Source organism: Bos javanicus, chromosome 16 (genome assembly GCF_032452875.1).
Source record: "Bos javanicus breed banteng chromosome 16, ARS-OSU_banteng_1.0, whole genome shotgun sequence".
NCBI lineage: Eukaryota > Metazoa > Chordata > Mammalia > Artiodactyla > Bovidae > Bos > Bos javanicus.
This window is the reverse complement of record NC_083883.1, coordinates 14,138,622-14,154,801: the sequence shown is the minus strand read 5'-3', so window position 1 is coordinate 14,154,801 and position 16,180 is coordinate 14,138,622.

Below are 16,180 nucleotides of genomic sequence, written 5' to 3'. Positions count from 1 at the left end.
TGCTATCACCAAACCATACTTTCAAAGCTCTCTTGCCAGCAATCATTTTGCTGTGAATGGACAGAGGAGAAAGAGGGGCTATGGTCCATAGGGTCACAAAGAGTTGGACACAACTGAGTGACTAACACACAATGCATGAAGAGGCGCTGGCGGAAGCAAAAGCAGAGAGAAGTGACTGTTCTGCTGCTGCTGGTGGCTTCTCCTAACTGGATGTGGACTTTCCGAGGGACAGGGCTTTCCCTCCATTTAACACATTCAATTTCTTCTCTCTTGTCTTCTGGCCCCCTCCTTCTGTGCTGAGAAGCTACCCACTTACTATTATCACTGTTTTAGGGTATATGTGTGCCTGCTTTCTTCTGGCTACTTTTAATGTTTTATGTTTTGCTTCAGCTGTTTAAACATGATGTGTTCAGATTTTTTTTTTCTTCCTTTATCCTGTTTCAGGTTCTTTTGAGTTTTTTCAATGAGTAAATTGAAAGGTTTATCAGTTTTCAAAAATTCTCAGCCAGTGTCATTTCAGATATTCTTTTCCTACTTCACTCATTGTCTCCTCTCCTTTTGGGACTCCAATTATTCTTATTAACACAGGTCAGAGAAAGAAAATCAGATATCATATATTAAGGCATGTATGTGCAATCTAGAAAAATGATATGGATGATCCTATTTGCAAAGTAGAAATGGAGACACAGATGTAAGATCAAAGGTATAGATACCAAGGGGGAGAGGGAGGGGATTGGATGAAGTGGGAGATTGCGATTGACAAGTATAGACTGCTACGTATAAAATAGATAATTAAAGAGAAACAACAACATACATTGTAAATCAACTGTAAGTGCAGTTCAGTCGCTCAGTCATGTCCAACTCTTTGCGACACCATGGACTGCAGCACGCCAGGCTTCCCTGTCCATCACTAACTCCCAGAGCTTGCTCAAACTCATGATCATCGATGCCATCCAACCATCTCATCCTCTGTCATCCCTTTCTCCTCCTGCCTTCAATCTTTCCCAACATCAGGGTCTTTTCCAAGGAGTCAGTTCTTCCCATCAGTTGGCCAGAGTATTAGAGTTTCAGCTTCAGCATCAGTCTTGCCAATGAATATCCAGGACTGATTTCCTTTAGGATAGACTGGTTTGATCTCGTTGCAGTTCAAGGGACTCTCCAGAGTCTTCTCCAACACCACAGTTCAAAAGCATAATTCTTTGGTGCTCAGCTTTCTTTATGGTCCAACTCTCACATCCATACGTAACTACTAGAAAAACCATAGATTTGACCAGATGGACCTTTGTCAGCAAAGTAATGTCTCTGCTTTTTAATATGCTGTCTAGGTTGGTCATATAGTCCAATAAAAATTAATAAAAAATAAAATCTATTTCTTTAGACAACAGGAAAAAAAAAAAGACTAGTTGATGTTATCATACAGATATACTGATGCCAAATGTGCTCTCATTTCGTTTATTTTTTCCTATTTGTGATTCAATTTGGATCCTTCCTACTGACCTTTCATCAAATTCATTGATTCTTTTGAGACTGCTTTTAGTGCATCTAATGAATTCTTCATTTCTGATACTGTACTTTTCATGTTTAGCATTTCCTTTTTTTTTTTTTTTGCCATTTCCATCTCTCTCTAATGAATATGTGCTAATGGCTGTTCACTTTTACAACTACAGCAGAGTTATTTTCAGGTCTTTGCCTCAGAGAAGGAGAAAGAAAGAAAGAAATAGCACCTTCTGGACCTTGGTCTCCTAATACACTTTTATTTATCATTTCCCATCTTTATCAAATGTCATACTTTATTGATTCCCAGCATATCCTGTAATATTTTAAAATTTTATACCAGACATAATATTTAAAAACAGTAAATACCAGTGGTTGGGAAACTTTTTCTGTGAAGCATCAAATAGTAAATAGTTTGAGCTTTACAGGTCATGTGATTTCTACATTACTGCTGAACTTGCTATTATAGTACAAAAGCAGTCAGAGATAATATGCAAATGAATCAGTGACTAAACATGAATAAATCCTTATAGACACTGAGATCTGAATTTTATTCTTTGTATCTAATAAAACATTTTTATTATAAAATTATGTAAAACACTTCTTAGCCAATAGGTGATACTAAAACTGTCCAGAAACCCTAATTTGTTGATCCCTGGTATAGACCAATAATAATAATATTTACCCACACAGGAAGACATATTCTTTCTTACCTCAGGCTGCTCATTTGGGAGCTGACTCAATCTAGTATTGGAAGTGGATCCTGGCTTTGCTACAACTTTTGTAAAATTACAAAGGTACTAAATGTTTCAGATATTGGGTTCCATAATACCTCATGGAAAAACCCAAACAAACTTTTTGGCCAATCCAATACTTTGAAGATGGGGTCAGGATTTTTCCTTAAGGAATCTGGAATTCTAATATTAGTAACACTTCAAAAATTCCTTGTTTTTCAGTCTAACTGTAGCTTTCCAATCTGTGGGATATCTTTTATTTCTCTTTGTAGTGTGACTACAGGCCTTCGGTTGTTGGGGATTTCTCTGTGTTCCCCATTTCCTGTACACTAAGTCTACTACATATGATCCTTCAAGTTACAAACTTTCAAAGCTGTGAATGTGCATTTGCATGCTCAGTCATGTAAGTTAGTTCATGTGTCTGGGTGTACATTGTCACGTGTGTGCCTCCTCCACAAGTAGTTATGCTTCTGTGTGCTTTACTGGACAGTACTGTATGGAGTACAGTAGTGCAGTATCTTTGTTTCAAGTCCAGGATGTCTGGAAGTAAGAGTAAAAGCAGCAGTGTATAGTCAACTGTGTTAGTTGGGTACTGAGGCTAACTTCATTGGACCTACAAATTGCACTTATGAACGTGCTCTCATAAGTCATCTATATGTAGGGGACATGCTGTACTACAACCCTACTTGTAGATTATGGAGGGCCACTGCAGTGCATGAGCTTAAGGCCCAGAGTACTTCAAAGGGAGCTCTTTCATTTATTCTGCTTCTGGCTTTACCATCCCTCTCCACTCTTGTGGGAAAGGGGTGATGGCAAGGACTGCAGACTGACTCTGAGGCTGGAGGTCTATGGTGTTCTAACGCATCATGCAAGGCCATGTGCATCCAAAGAAATTTGTTAAAGTTACTGTTAGTTTCTGCTTAACTCCATCTAGGGTGTTTAATTCCTAATCTCCCATTCTGCCAGGATGAAAGCGGTTGCAGATCTATTTTCTTCTGAGAAGTCTTATTAATACTAGAATTTTGTTATTTTATGTTTCTAAATATAACATGTTTTTTAAAAGTATGATTTTTCATTTCTACCTTTTACTCAGCTTCTCTTGTACATAATGGGCATGATAACTTTTTACATATCAACAATAAGCAGAAGTTCACATTTAGTGGTTTTAATCAGAGTGTAAAATCAGTTACATTTTTAGTCAATAATGGTTGAAGTATGAGCTAATGAGTAAGGGGGCATTGGATTTAACAGTGAACACGAAGATATGGTGCAAAGTTGTGGCAGGAGGGGTAAAGAAAAGTCGATAGATCAAAGAAATAATTCCTCAATTCCTGTTATCCAAAACATCATGTTCCTTTTCAACAAAAATTAAATTAAAAAGCATGTGAGAAAGAAGGGGGAAAAAATGCCATTTTTTTTGAGACAAAGGAAGCATCAGAACCAGATTCACAAAAGACGTCGACTTTGGAATTACCAGACAGGGAATTTTACATTACTACGATTAAAATGTTAAAGAGTCTAAAGAAAAAATAAGATGATATGCAAGAAAAGACAGTTAATATAAGTGAAAGATGGGAACTCTAAGAAGGAATCAAAGGAAATATTAGAAATCAAAACACTGTAACATAAATGAAGAATGCCTTGATTTGGCTCATCAATAGATTGGAAATGGCTGAGAAAAGAATCACAGCTTAGAAATGCATCTATAAAACTTCCAAAACTGAAATGCAAAGGGAAGAAGGAATGAAAAAATGGAAAAGGATATCAAAAACTGGGAGGCAATTACAGAAGGTATAACATATGCGTAGTGCAAATATCAAAAGGAAAAAAAAAGGAAAGGAGCAGAAGAAATATTTGAAGCAATAATAGCCAAGAATTAAAAATAATAACAACGATAATAACAATAACCAAGCCACAGACCTAAAAAAACTCAGGGAACACCTAGCAGGATAAACACCAAAAAACTACAGGAGGAGTATTGTATTTAAATCAAGAAAATTAAAAACAAAGACAAACCTGAAAGAAGCCAGAGGGGTGGAGTGAGGCGGAGCATGTTACTGAGGAAAACACAGGGAAACAAAATTAGAAATTACATTAGACTTCTCATCAGAAACCATGCAAGCAGGAATAAAGTGGCATGAAATATTTGCTGTTAAATGAAAAAAATCTCACCAACCTAGAACCTGTAGTAGTAGTAACCTACTACTACAACACCTACTACAACCTGTAGTAGTAGTAACCTTCAAAAATGAAGAAACACAAAATTTATCAGACAAACAAAAGCTCTAGATATTTCTCACCAGTAGCCCTGCCTTACATGAAATGTTAAAAGTTCTTCAAATAAAAGGAAAATGATAAGGTTCAGAAATTCAGATAATTCATTCATATGTAATTCTGGGAAAGGCAATATATTAGGAAAAGAGAATAAATCAGTGGTTTCCAGTAGTTGAAGGTCAAGAAGTTAAGAGGGGATTTATTACAAAGGAGCCTTAGGGAACTTGTGGGGGAGATTATCCTGTGTGTTGACTATTGTTATGGTTACATGAGAGCACACATTTATCAGTGTGTGTATAATGTGTAAAAAAGGTTGAATATTTCATCTCTGTAAATGTAATCTAAATAAATCTATTTTAACATGGATCTTTTACTCTGATACTAAACTTGTACAAGCTCTACTATTAAGAAAAATATTAATTATCTAAATAATAGGTAGTAGAATAACTCCAAAATAAAAAATATTGTCTTATTTTCTTGGGCTCCAAAATCACTACAGATGATGACTGCAGCCATGAAATTAAAAGATACTTGCTCCATGGAAGGAAAGCTATGACAAATCTAGGCAACATATTAAAAAGCCTTTGCCAACAAAGGTCTATATGGTCAAAACTATGGTTTTTCCAGTAGTCATGTACAGATGTGAGAGTTGGACCATAAAAAAGGCTGAGCACCAAAGAATCGAAGCTTTTGAACTGTGGTGTTGGAGAAGATTCCTGAGAGTCCCCTTGGACTGCAAGGAGATCAAACCCTACGATCCTAAAGGAAATCAATCCTGAATATTCATTGGAAGGAATGATGCTGAAGCTGAAGCTCCAATACTTTGGCCACCTGATGCAAAGAGCCTACTCACTAGAAAGGTCTTGATGCTCAGAAAGATTGACGGCAAAAGCAGAAGATGGCAGCAGAGGATGAAACAGTTGTATAGGAGGAAGAAGAAGATGGTGCAGGAGTAAGATGGGGAGATCTCCAGCCTCCCCACAAATACATCCAAAACTCATCAAGATATGGAACAACTCCTACAAAGCAACCTCTAGGTGACAGCAGAAGACCCCAGGACTCCAGGGGGACAGGCTAAGCTCCCTGAAATGAGGTAGGAGAGAGGATTGAGACATAAAAAGGGAAAAGATGGAGAATTTCTGGGCAGGAGCTTGTGCCAGGAGGGAGCGAGTCCTGAAACAGGAGTTCCCCTGTACAGGGAAATTCCTTTGCAGCCGGGCCTAAGGGGGAGCTGCAGAGTCTTGAAAAACCAGGCAAAGCAGGGACTTAGAGGGCAGGAAACAGAGAAAGCTGCACTTCTAAGCCTGTTAACAGCTCACAAACTGTGGCCCCAACCAGATGGTGGTCTCGGGGAACTGGGACTGAGGAGGCATACTAACCCAACCAGCACACGCAACCCTTGCAGCACAGAGGGCAGACCCAGGTTAGCCTAGTGTGGCATGGCATACAAACCCCGGGAATGCACACAACCCTCATGGCACAAAGAGTGGGACTGGAGTGCCAAAGAGAAGGCATACAAACTTGGGCAACACAGACAACCCTCGCAGCACAGCCAAAAGAAGAACCCTGAGACAAAGAGGCCAGGCAGTGAGATGAAACAAGTGCACACAAGCCCTGCAACACAGAGGGCAGGCCTTGGGAACTGAGACAAGTGCACACAAGCTCTGCAACGCAAAGGGCACAAGGCAAGACCCACACAAGCATCAACCTAGCAAGCTTCGGCCAGCAGTGCAGGGCAGGACAGGGGAGTACAAGCACTGGCAATGATCCCAGGGACAAGTAGGGTGCTGACAGCAGGGAAGATATGCTGAGATAGCCACTTTCAAGCGGCTGTGGAAATTGACACGTCTAACACAGCCAAAGCCAGAAGGACTCCCCAAAGGTATGCTGGACCCATAGACACCCCAAAACCTACTATTGTACACTGCACACTGCCCTTAGGAGAGACAAGATCCAGCTCCATCAGCCAGAATACAGGCACAAGCTCCCCCAGCCAAAAAAACATCACAGGATGCTAACCCAACCCCATCCACAGGGGCAGGCTCTACAACCAAGAACTATGACCTTGAGGTCCTTTTTTTTTTTTTTCCTTATAAATCACACTGTCTACTCCCCCTACATATTTCCACCTTCATATTAGCCTTTTGTGGTGCTGTGGAGTTTTTCTCTTTGCATTTCTTGTCAACAACAACAACAAAAATTCCTTTTAAGACTTTTTTCTCTTTTTCACCCTTTTTTTAATGAGTGTTTTTTTTTTTTTATAGTCAACTTTTTTTCCTATAGTTTTTTTACTGGCTATAGCTATTCCTGAATATATATAAATCTTTTTCACATATGTCTATTCATCTTTGCTTTACTATTTTCTCTTTTCTCTCTCTCTTTTTATCCTCTTTTCCATGCCCCCCTTTTCTCTTCTCCTTCCCTTCTCTTTTTTCTCTCTTTGTTTCTTCTCCCTTTTTCCTCCACTTTCTTGTTTTTCATCAAGTGAGTTAAATTTTTGAGCTCACTTTGCTATATCCCCAGTTAGCCCTCTGCACATGCTTAATTTTCCAGATTGAGCATTAGCTACCTCTGCTTTTAATTGGCTGATATCACTTCTGGTTTTCCTTGTTCACCAGGTCAATCTCCTGTACTCTTTTCTTTAGAACACTTTGGTTATAACTGTATGTGAGGAAGTGTGTGTATATGTCCCATTATTTCTGTAATTACCTGCTTGATCTCCTCCCACTAGAACACAGGCACAAGTCACCCCTAACAAGAAAGCAACACAAACCACCCAACCAACATTTCCCTCCAAGGGTGAAAAGCAAAAGGAAAAAATAATACAACCTTAATGCCTGGGAAAAGGAGAATTCAAGTGGAGTAAGTTATGAAAAAAAAATAAAAAACTGATGAAAAGACAGAGAAATACAGTACAAATGAAAGAGAGGCAAAAACTCACAGGACCAAATAAATGAAGAAGAACTAAGCAATCTCCCTGAAAGAGAATTCAGATGTATTAAATATGTTCCAAGACTTTAAAACAGAATGGAGAAAATGCAAGGAACATTTAACATAGTTAATACAATCACTAAGGACATAGAAGAAATAAAGAATAAGCAAACAGAGATGACTAACACAATTACTGAAATTAAAAATACTCTAGAAATAGAACCAATAGCAGAATAACTGAGGCAGAGGAAGAAATACATGAGCTGGAGGATAGAATGGTAGAAAATATTGCTGAAGAGTAGAATAAAGGGAAAGGAATGAAAAGACCTGAGGATAGTCTCAGAGACCTTTGGGACAATATTAAACACACCAACATTCAGGTTATAGGGGTCCCAGAGGAAGAATAAAAAAACAAAGGCACTTACAAAAAATTCTGCAAACGTATAGTTGAAAACTTCCCCAACATGGGAAAGGAAATAGTCAATCAAGTCCAAGAAGCACAGAAAGTCCCTTATAGGATAAACCCAAGGAGAAACACATTGAGATCATATTAATGAAGCCAATAGAGATTAAGCACAAAGAAATAATATTAAAAGCAGCAAAGGAAAAGCAACAAGTAACATACAAGGGAAAACCTATATGATTAAAGTGGATCTTTTGGCAGAAATTCTGCATGCCAGAAGGGAATTGCAGGATATATTTAAAGTACTGAAAGAGAAAAATCTACAACCAAGATTACTATATGTAGCAAAGGTCTCACTCAAAATTGATGGAGAAATAAAAAGCCTTACAGACAAGCAGAAGTTAAGAGAATTCAGCACCGCCAAACCAGCCTTGCAACAAATACTAAAGGATTTACATAGCCAATAAACACCAGAGAAAGGAAAGACCTACAAAAACAAACCCAAAACAATCAAGAAAATGCCAATAGGCAGATATGTGTCAGTAATTACCTTAAATGTAAATGGACTAATTGCACCAACCAAAAGATACAGAATGACTGAATGGACACAAAAACAAGACCCATATATATGCTGCCTACAGGAAACCCATTTCAGACCTAAAGACACATACAGACTGAAAGTAAAAGGATGGGAAAAGATATTCCATGCAAATGGAAACCAAAAGAAAGCCAGAGTGGCTATACTTATTTCAGACAAAATAGACTTTAAAATAAAGAATATTATAAGAGACAAAGAAGGACAGTACATAATAATCACAGGATCAATCCAAGAAGAATTTGTAACAAATTTATAATATTTATGCACCCAACATAGGAGCACCTCAATACATAAGGGAAATACTAACAGACATAAGAGGATAAACTGATAGCAACACAATAATAGTCGACGACTTAATACCCCTCTTACACCAATGGATACATCATCAAAACAGAGAATCAATAAAGACACACAAATCTTTTTTTTTTTTTTTTTTGGTGGAAAGGAAAGTTGCTTTATTTTGGTTGCCAGCAACTGGGCTGGGGGAGGAAGTCTGTCCAAAAGCTAGTTCCCTGCACACGACAGTGAGGGGGAAAGAGGTTTTACATAGACAGAGGGGCTACATGCAGAAACAGGATGGTCAGCTCTGATAGTCATCTTCAGATCGGTCATTGGTGGTCTGATCAGCGTCATCTTTAGGTACAGTTAATCTTCAGTTTCAGAGTCAGTCAGTTTCCATCTTTGAGGCCAATTCTCAGAATTGTGGCAGCTTATGCCATGGCTATGGCACCCACTCCAGTACTCTTGCCTGAAAATCCCATGGATGGAGGAGCCTGGTAGGCTGCAGTCCATGGGGTCGCTAAGAGTCAGACACAACTGAGCAACTTCACTTTCACTTTCACGTTTCACTTTCCTGCATTGGAGAAGGAAATGGCAAACCACTCCAGTGTTCTTGCCTGGAGAATCCCAGGGACGGGGAGCCTGGTGGGCTGCCGTCTATGGGGTCGCACAGAGTCTGGACACGACTGAAGTGACTTAGCAGCAGTAGCAGTAGCATGTCGTGGCTACATTCTGATCATCATGGAGTTATCTTTTCCAGCTGGTGGGGTTTCAGCTATCTATAAGACAGCTCACAGGATATGGCTCAGAATACATCTGTAGCCTTTGAGGAAGAACTAAATGTCCTTGACTTTGCTTCGTGATTGCATTATCATCATTTGGTCACCTTTGACTGTTTTGCTTTGTTTTTGTACATTCTCACATCTTTCTCTGATTAAACTTATTCTTTGGCTAAAGTTTTTCCACAGCTAAAAGACAAGCCGAGGACATGGGGTGGCAAGGATGATAGGGTCCTTCTCTGTTTCACACAGCTGAGGATGGAAGTAGGTGATCAGTCCAACTTGAAATCATGGATGAAGAGTTAAAAGGGGATTGTTTCATAATTTCACTCGAGTCACTCAGCTCCAAAGTGGCATGTGGATGAATGCTTGCTTTTATACTCAGCCTATAAAAACTTGGAGTTTTCTAAAAGGCAAGCATGCATGCCCCACTTCTGCAATTAAAGACTTATTATTAAGGACTTCAAACATTAGTGAAACAAGGACATTATTCAATTCAGTGAGGCATTTAAAGTTTTCACTGAACAAAATATATAATATATAGCCTCTCCCTAATTTGGCAGGTAGATATATGTCATTAAATAAAAATGAAAAATAAGAGCAATTTTTGAATTTAACATAGTCAGATGTAATATGTAGGATGTCTGGGCAAAACTAAATTACTTAATGTAGTAAGGGAACTATTTAATTTCAAGATTATTTTTGTTGTTTCTTTAATGTTGTTTTAAATTCTTATTTTACATGATTTCCAGTACTTTCCTGACTTCTTCCATTCATTTCTCCCTAATAGCTTTTCTATTCTTTAATGTAAAAAGTAACATCTGTGGGATTCTTATAGTTTAGAATTCTAGAGATAAATGAATTTTATTGACTAGAACAAAAATTAAGGTATATTTTGAATGACTAACTTATAGCATATCCAGGTAGAAATAAATCAAAATTCACTGGTAGACCTGCTGCTTTCTTTCAGATGAGACAATACCATGGGAATAGTGGGATCTTGATGGCTTTTAACCTACCTGCTCACCCAGAACCACATCCACCGAAGTGTCTGCTAAGTCTATCTGGAGACTAGAGTGTCCTACCTGTGCTTATAAGCAAGCTGGATTCTGGGGTTTCTACTGCTACTGCACTTTCCTTGCTGGGCTACTCCATCTTTGGATGCATCAGATTGTACTGCAGGTTAATTGAGCAGTCCCCACTGTTCACTCAGCCTCACCATCTCCCCAAGGCTCCATGTCAGCTTTGCCTGGCATCTCCACCACCAAATCAAGATGGTTCCTTGCAGAAGACACACAAATCTTAAATGAAACATTAAACCAAATGGACCTTGATTATCTTCAGGACTTTCCATCCAAATGCAGAAGAATACATTTTCTTTCCCAGTGCATATGGAACATTTTCCAGGACAGACCACATCTTGGGCCACAGATCACACCTCAGTAAATTTAGGAAAATTGAAATTGTATCAAGTATCTTATCTGACCACAATAATATGAGACTAGTTATCAACTACAGGGAAAAAAAAAAAAACCTGAAAAAAACACACAAACTCATGAAGATTAAAAAATACATTGCTAAATAACAAAAAGGTTGCTGAAGAAAAAAGAAAGGTAATCAAAATATTCCTAGAAATAAATGACAATGAAAGCATGATGACCCAAAACCTAAGGGATTCAGCAAAAGCAGTTCTAAGAGGGAAGTTTATAGTACCCTTTTATAAGTTTATATACTTTTCTTGTTTCATACCTCAAGAAACAAGAAAAGCATTGAATAGACAACCTAACTCTACATCTGAAGCAGCTGGAAAAAGAAGAAGAACAACAACAATAAAACCAAAGTCAGAAGAAGGAAAAAAATCATAAAATCAGAGCAGAAATAAATGAAAAAAAATTAAGGCAATAGTAGCAAAGATTAATAAAACTAAAAGCTGGTTCTTTGAGAAGATAAAAAAATTGACAAACCACTAGCAAGACTCATCAAGAAAAATGGAGAAAAATCAAAACAACAAAATAAGAAATGGAAAAGGAGAGACACCACAAAAATACAAAGGATCATGAGAGAATATTATGAGCAACTATATGCTAATAAAATGGACAACCTAGAGGAAATGGACAGATTCTTAGAAAAGTCCAACCTCCCAAGACTGAAACAGAAAGAAACAGAAATTATGAACAACCCAGTTACAAACACTGAAATCAAAACAGTGATCAAAAATTTTCCCAAAAACAAAAGCCCAGGGCCAGATGGCTTCACAGGGGAATTCTAGCAAACATTTAGAGAAGAACTAATGCCTATTTTTCTGAAACTCTTCCAAAAAACTGCAGAAGAACAAGCACTTCCAAATTCACTCTATGAGGCCACCATCACCCTGATACCAAAAACAGGCAAAGACAACATGAAAAAAGAAAATTATAGGCCAATATCACTGAAGAACATAGATGCAAAAATCCTCAACAAAATTCTGGCAAACAGAACTTAACAACACATTAAAAAGCTCATACACCATGATCAAGTTGGGATTGATCAAGGGGGATACAGGGATTTTGGGGATGCAAGGATTCTTCAAGACACACAAATCAATCAATGTGATACAACATATTAACAAATTGAAATATAAAAACTAATGATCATCTCAATAGATGCAGAGAAAGCTTTTGACAAAATTCAGCATGCATTTATGATAAAAATGCTTCAAAAAATGGGCATAGAAGAAACCTAACTCAACATAGGAAAGGCCATATATGAAAAGCCCACAGCAAACGTTATTCTCAGTGGTGAAACATTAAAAGCATTTCCTCTAAGATCAGGAACAAGACGAAGGTGTCCATTCTCACTACTATTGTTCAAAGTAGTTTTGGATGTCCTAACTATGGCAATTAGAGAATAAAAAGAAATGAAAGGAATCTAGATCAAAAAGAAGAAGTAAAACTCTCACTGTTTTCAGATGACATGATAATATACATAAAAACCCAAAAGAAACTACCAGAAAACTACTATAGCTAATCAGTGGATTCAGCAAAGTCTTGGGATACAAGATCAATACACAGAAATTACTCGCATTCCTATATACTAACAATGAAAAATCAGAAAGAGAAATTAAGGAATCAATCCCATTCACAATTGCACCTAAGATAAATAAGTAAATAAAATATCTTGGAATAAACCTACCTAAGGAGAAAAAAGACCTGTATATAGAGAATTATAAGACAGTGATGAAAGAAATCAAAGATGACATAAACAGTTGAAGAGATATTCCCTGTTCCTGGATAGGAAGAATCAATATTGTGTAAATGACTATAGTACCAAATGCAATCTACAGATTCAATGTGATCCCTATCAAATTACCAATGGCATTTCTCACAAAAGTAGAACAAAAAAGTTCACAATTTATAGGGAAAGACAAAAGGCCCCAAATAGCCAAAGCAGTCTTGAGAAAGAATGGAGCTGGAGGAATCAACCTTCCTGACTTCAGACTATAGTACAAAGATACAGTCATCAAGACAGTATTGTACTGGAACAAAAACAGAGCTATAGACCAATGGAACAAGATAGAGAACCCACAGATAAACCCATGCACCTATGGGTACCTTACTTTTGACAAAGTAAGCAAGAATATACATTGGGCAAAGACCCTCTTCAATAAGTGGTGCTGGGAAAACTAGACAGCTACATGTAAAAAAATGAAATTAGAAAACTTCCTAATACCATGCTGCTGCTAAGTCACTTCAGTCGTGTGTGACTTTGTGTGACCCCATAGACGGCAGCCCACCAGGATGCCCCATCCCTGGGATTCTACAGGCAAGAACACTGGAGTGGGTTGCCATTTCCTTCTCCAATGCATGAAAGTGAAAAGTGAAAGTGAAGTTGCTCAGTCGTGTCCGACCCTCAGCGACCCTATGGACAGCAGGCTTCCAGGCTCCTCCATCCATGGGATTTTCCAGGCAAGAGTACTAGAGAGGGTGCCATTGCCTTCTCCGTCCTAACACCATACACAAATATAAACTCAAAATAGATTAAAGACCTAAATATAAGACCAGAAACTATAAAACTTTTGGAGGAAAACATAGAACACTTGATCACATAAGTCAAAGCAAGATCTTCTATGACCCACTTCCTAGAGTAATGGAAATAAAAACAAAATAAACAAGTGGAAACTGATTAAATTTAGAAGTTTTGCACAGCAAGATCAGATCAGATCAGTCGCTCAGTCGTATCCGACTCTTTGCGACCTCATGAATCACAGCACGCCAGGCCTCCCTGTCCACCACCAACTCCTGGAGTTCACTCAGACTCACGTCCATCGAGTCAGTGATGCCATCCAACCATCTCATCCTCTGTCATCCCCTTCTCCTCTTGCCCCCAATCACTCCCAGCATCAGAGTCTTTTCCAATGAGTCAACTCGTCACATGAGGTGGCCAAAGTACTGGAGTTTCAGACTTAGCATCATTCCTTCCAAAGAAATCCCAGGGCTGATCTCCTTCAGAATGGACTGCTTGGATCTCCTTGCAGTCCAAGGGACTCTCAAGAGTCTTCTCCAACACCACAGTTCAAAAGCATCAATTCTTCGGTGCTCAGCTTTCTTCACAGTCCAACTCTCACATCCATACATGACCACAGGAAAAACCATAGCCTTGACTAGACGAACCTTTGTTGGCAAAGTAATGTCTCTGCTTTTGAATATACTATCTAGGTTGGTCATAACTTTCCTTCCAAGGAGTAAGCATCTTTTAATTTCATGGCTGCAGTCACCATCTGTAGTGATTTTGGAGCCCAGAAAAATAAAGTCTGACACTGTTTCCACTGTTTCCCCATCTATTTCCCATGAAGTGATGGGACCAGATGCCATGATCTTCGTTTTCTGAATGTTGAGCTTTAAGCCAACTTTTTCACTCTCCACTTTCACTTTCATCAAGGGGCTTTTGAGTTTCTCTTCACTTCCTGCCATAAGGGTGGTGTCATCTGCATATCTGAGGTTATTGATATTTCTCCCGGCAATCTTGATTCCAGCTTGTGTTTCTTCCAGTCCAGCGTTTCTCATGATGTACTCTGCATAGAAGTTAAATAAACCAGGTGACAATATACAGCCTTGATGAACTCCTTTTCCTATTTGGAACCAGTGTGTTGTTTCATGTCCAGTTCTAACTGTTGGTTCCTGACCTGCATACAAATTTCTCAAGAGGCAGATCAGGTGGTCTGGTATTCCCATCTCTTTCAGAATTTTCCACAGTTTATTGTGATCCACACAGTCAAAGGCTTTGGCATAGTCAATAAAGCAGAAATAGATGCTTTTCTGGACCTCTCTTGCTTTTTCCATGATCCAGCGGATGTTGGCAATTTGATCTCTGGTCCCTCTGCCTTTTCTAAAACCAGCTTGAACATCAGGAAGTTCACGGTTCACATAATGCTGAAGCCTGGCTTGGAAAATTTTGAGCATTACTTTACTAGCGTGTGAGATGAGTGTAATTGTGCGGTAGTCTGAGCATTCTTTGGCAGTGCCTTTCTTTGGGACTGGAATGAAAATTGACCTTTTCCAGTCCTGTGGCGACTGCTGAGTTTTCCAAATTTGCTGGCATATTGAGTGCAGCACTTTCACAGCATCATCTTTCAGGATTTGGAATAGCTCAACTGGAATTCCATCACCTCCACTAGCTTTGTTCGTAGTGATGCTTTCTAAGGCCCACTTGACTTCACATTCCAGGATGTCTGGCTCTAGGTCAGTGATCACAGCATCATGATTATCTGGGTCATGAAGATCTTTTTTGTACAGTTCTTCTGTGTATTCTTGCCACCTCTTCTTAATATCTTCTGCTTCTGTCAGGTCCATACCATTTCTGTCCTTTATCGAGCTCATCTTTGCATGAAATGTTCCTTTGGTATCTCTGATTTTCTTGAAGAGATCCCTAGTCTTTCCCATTTTGTTGTTTTCCTGTATTTCTTTGCATTGATCACTGAAGAAGGCTTTCTTATCTCTTCTTGCTATTCTTTGGAACTCTGCATTCAGATGTTTATATCTTTCCTTTTCTCCTTTGCTTTTCGCTTCTTTTCTTTTCACAGCTATTTGTAAGGCCTCCCCAGACAGCCATTTTGCTTTTTTGCATTTTTTTTCTATGGGAATGGTCTTGATCCCTGTCTCCTGTACAATGTCATGAACCTCATTCCATAGTTCATCAGGCACTCTATCTATCAGATCTAGGCCCTTAAATCTATTTCTCACTTCCACTGTATAATCATAAGGGATTTGATTTAGGTCATACCTGAACAGTCTGGTGGTTTTCCCTGCTTTCTTCAATTTAAGTCTGAATTTGGCAATAAGGAGTTCATGGTCTGAGCCACAGTCAGCTCCTGGTCTTGTTTTAGCTGACTGTATAGAGCTTCTCCATCTTTGGCTGCAAAGAATATAATCAATCTGATTTCGGGGTTGACCATCTGGTGATGTCCATGTATAGAGTCTTCTCTTGTGTTGTTGGAAGAGGGTGTTTGTTATGACCAGTGCATTTTCTTGGCAAAACTCTATCAGTCTTTGCCCTGCTTCATTCCATATTCCAAGGCCAAATTTGCCTGTTACTCCAGGTGTTTCTTGACTTCCTACTTTTGCATTCCAGTCCCCTATAATGAAAAGGACATCTTTTTTGGGTGTTAGTTCTAAAAGGTCTTGTAGGTCTTCATAGAACCATTCAACTTCAG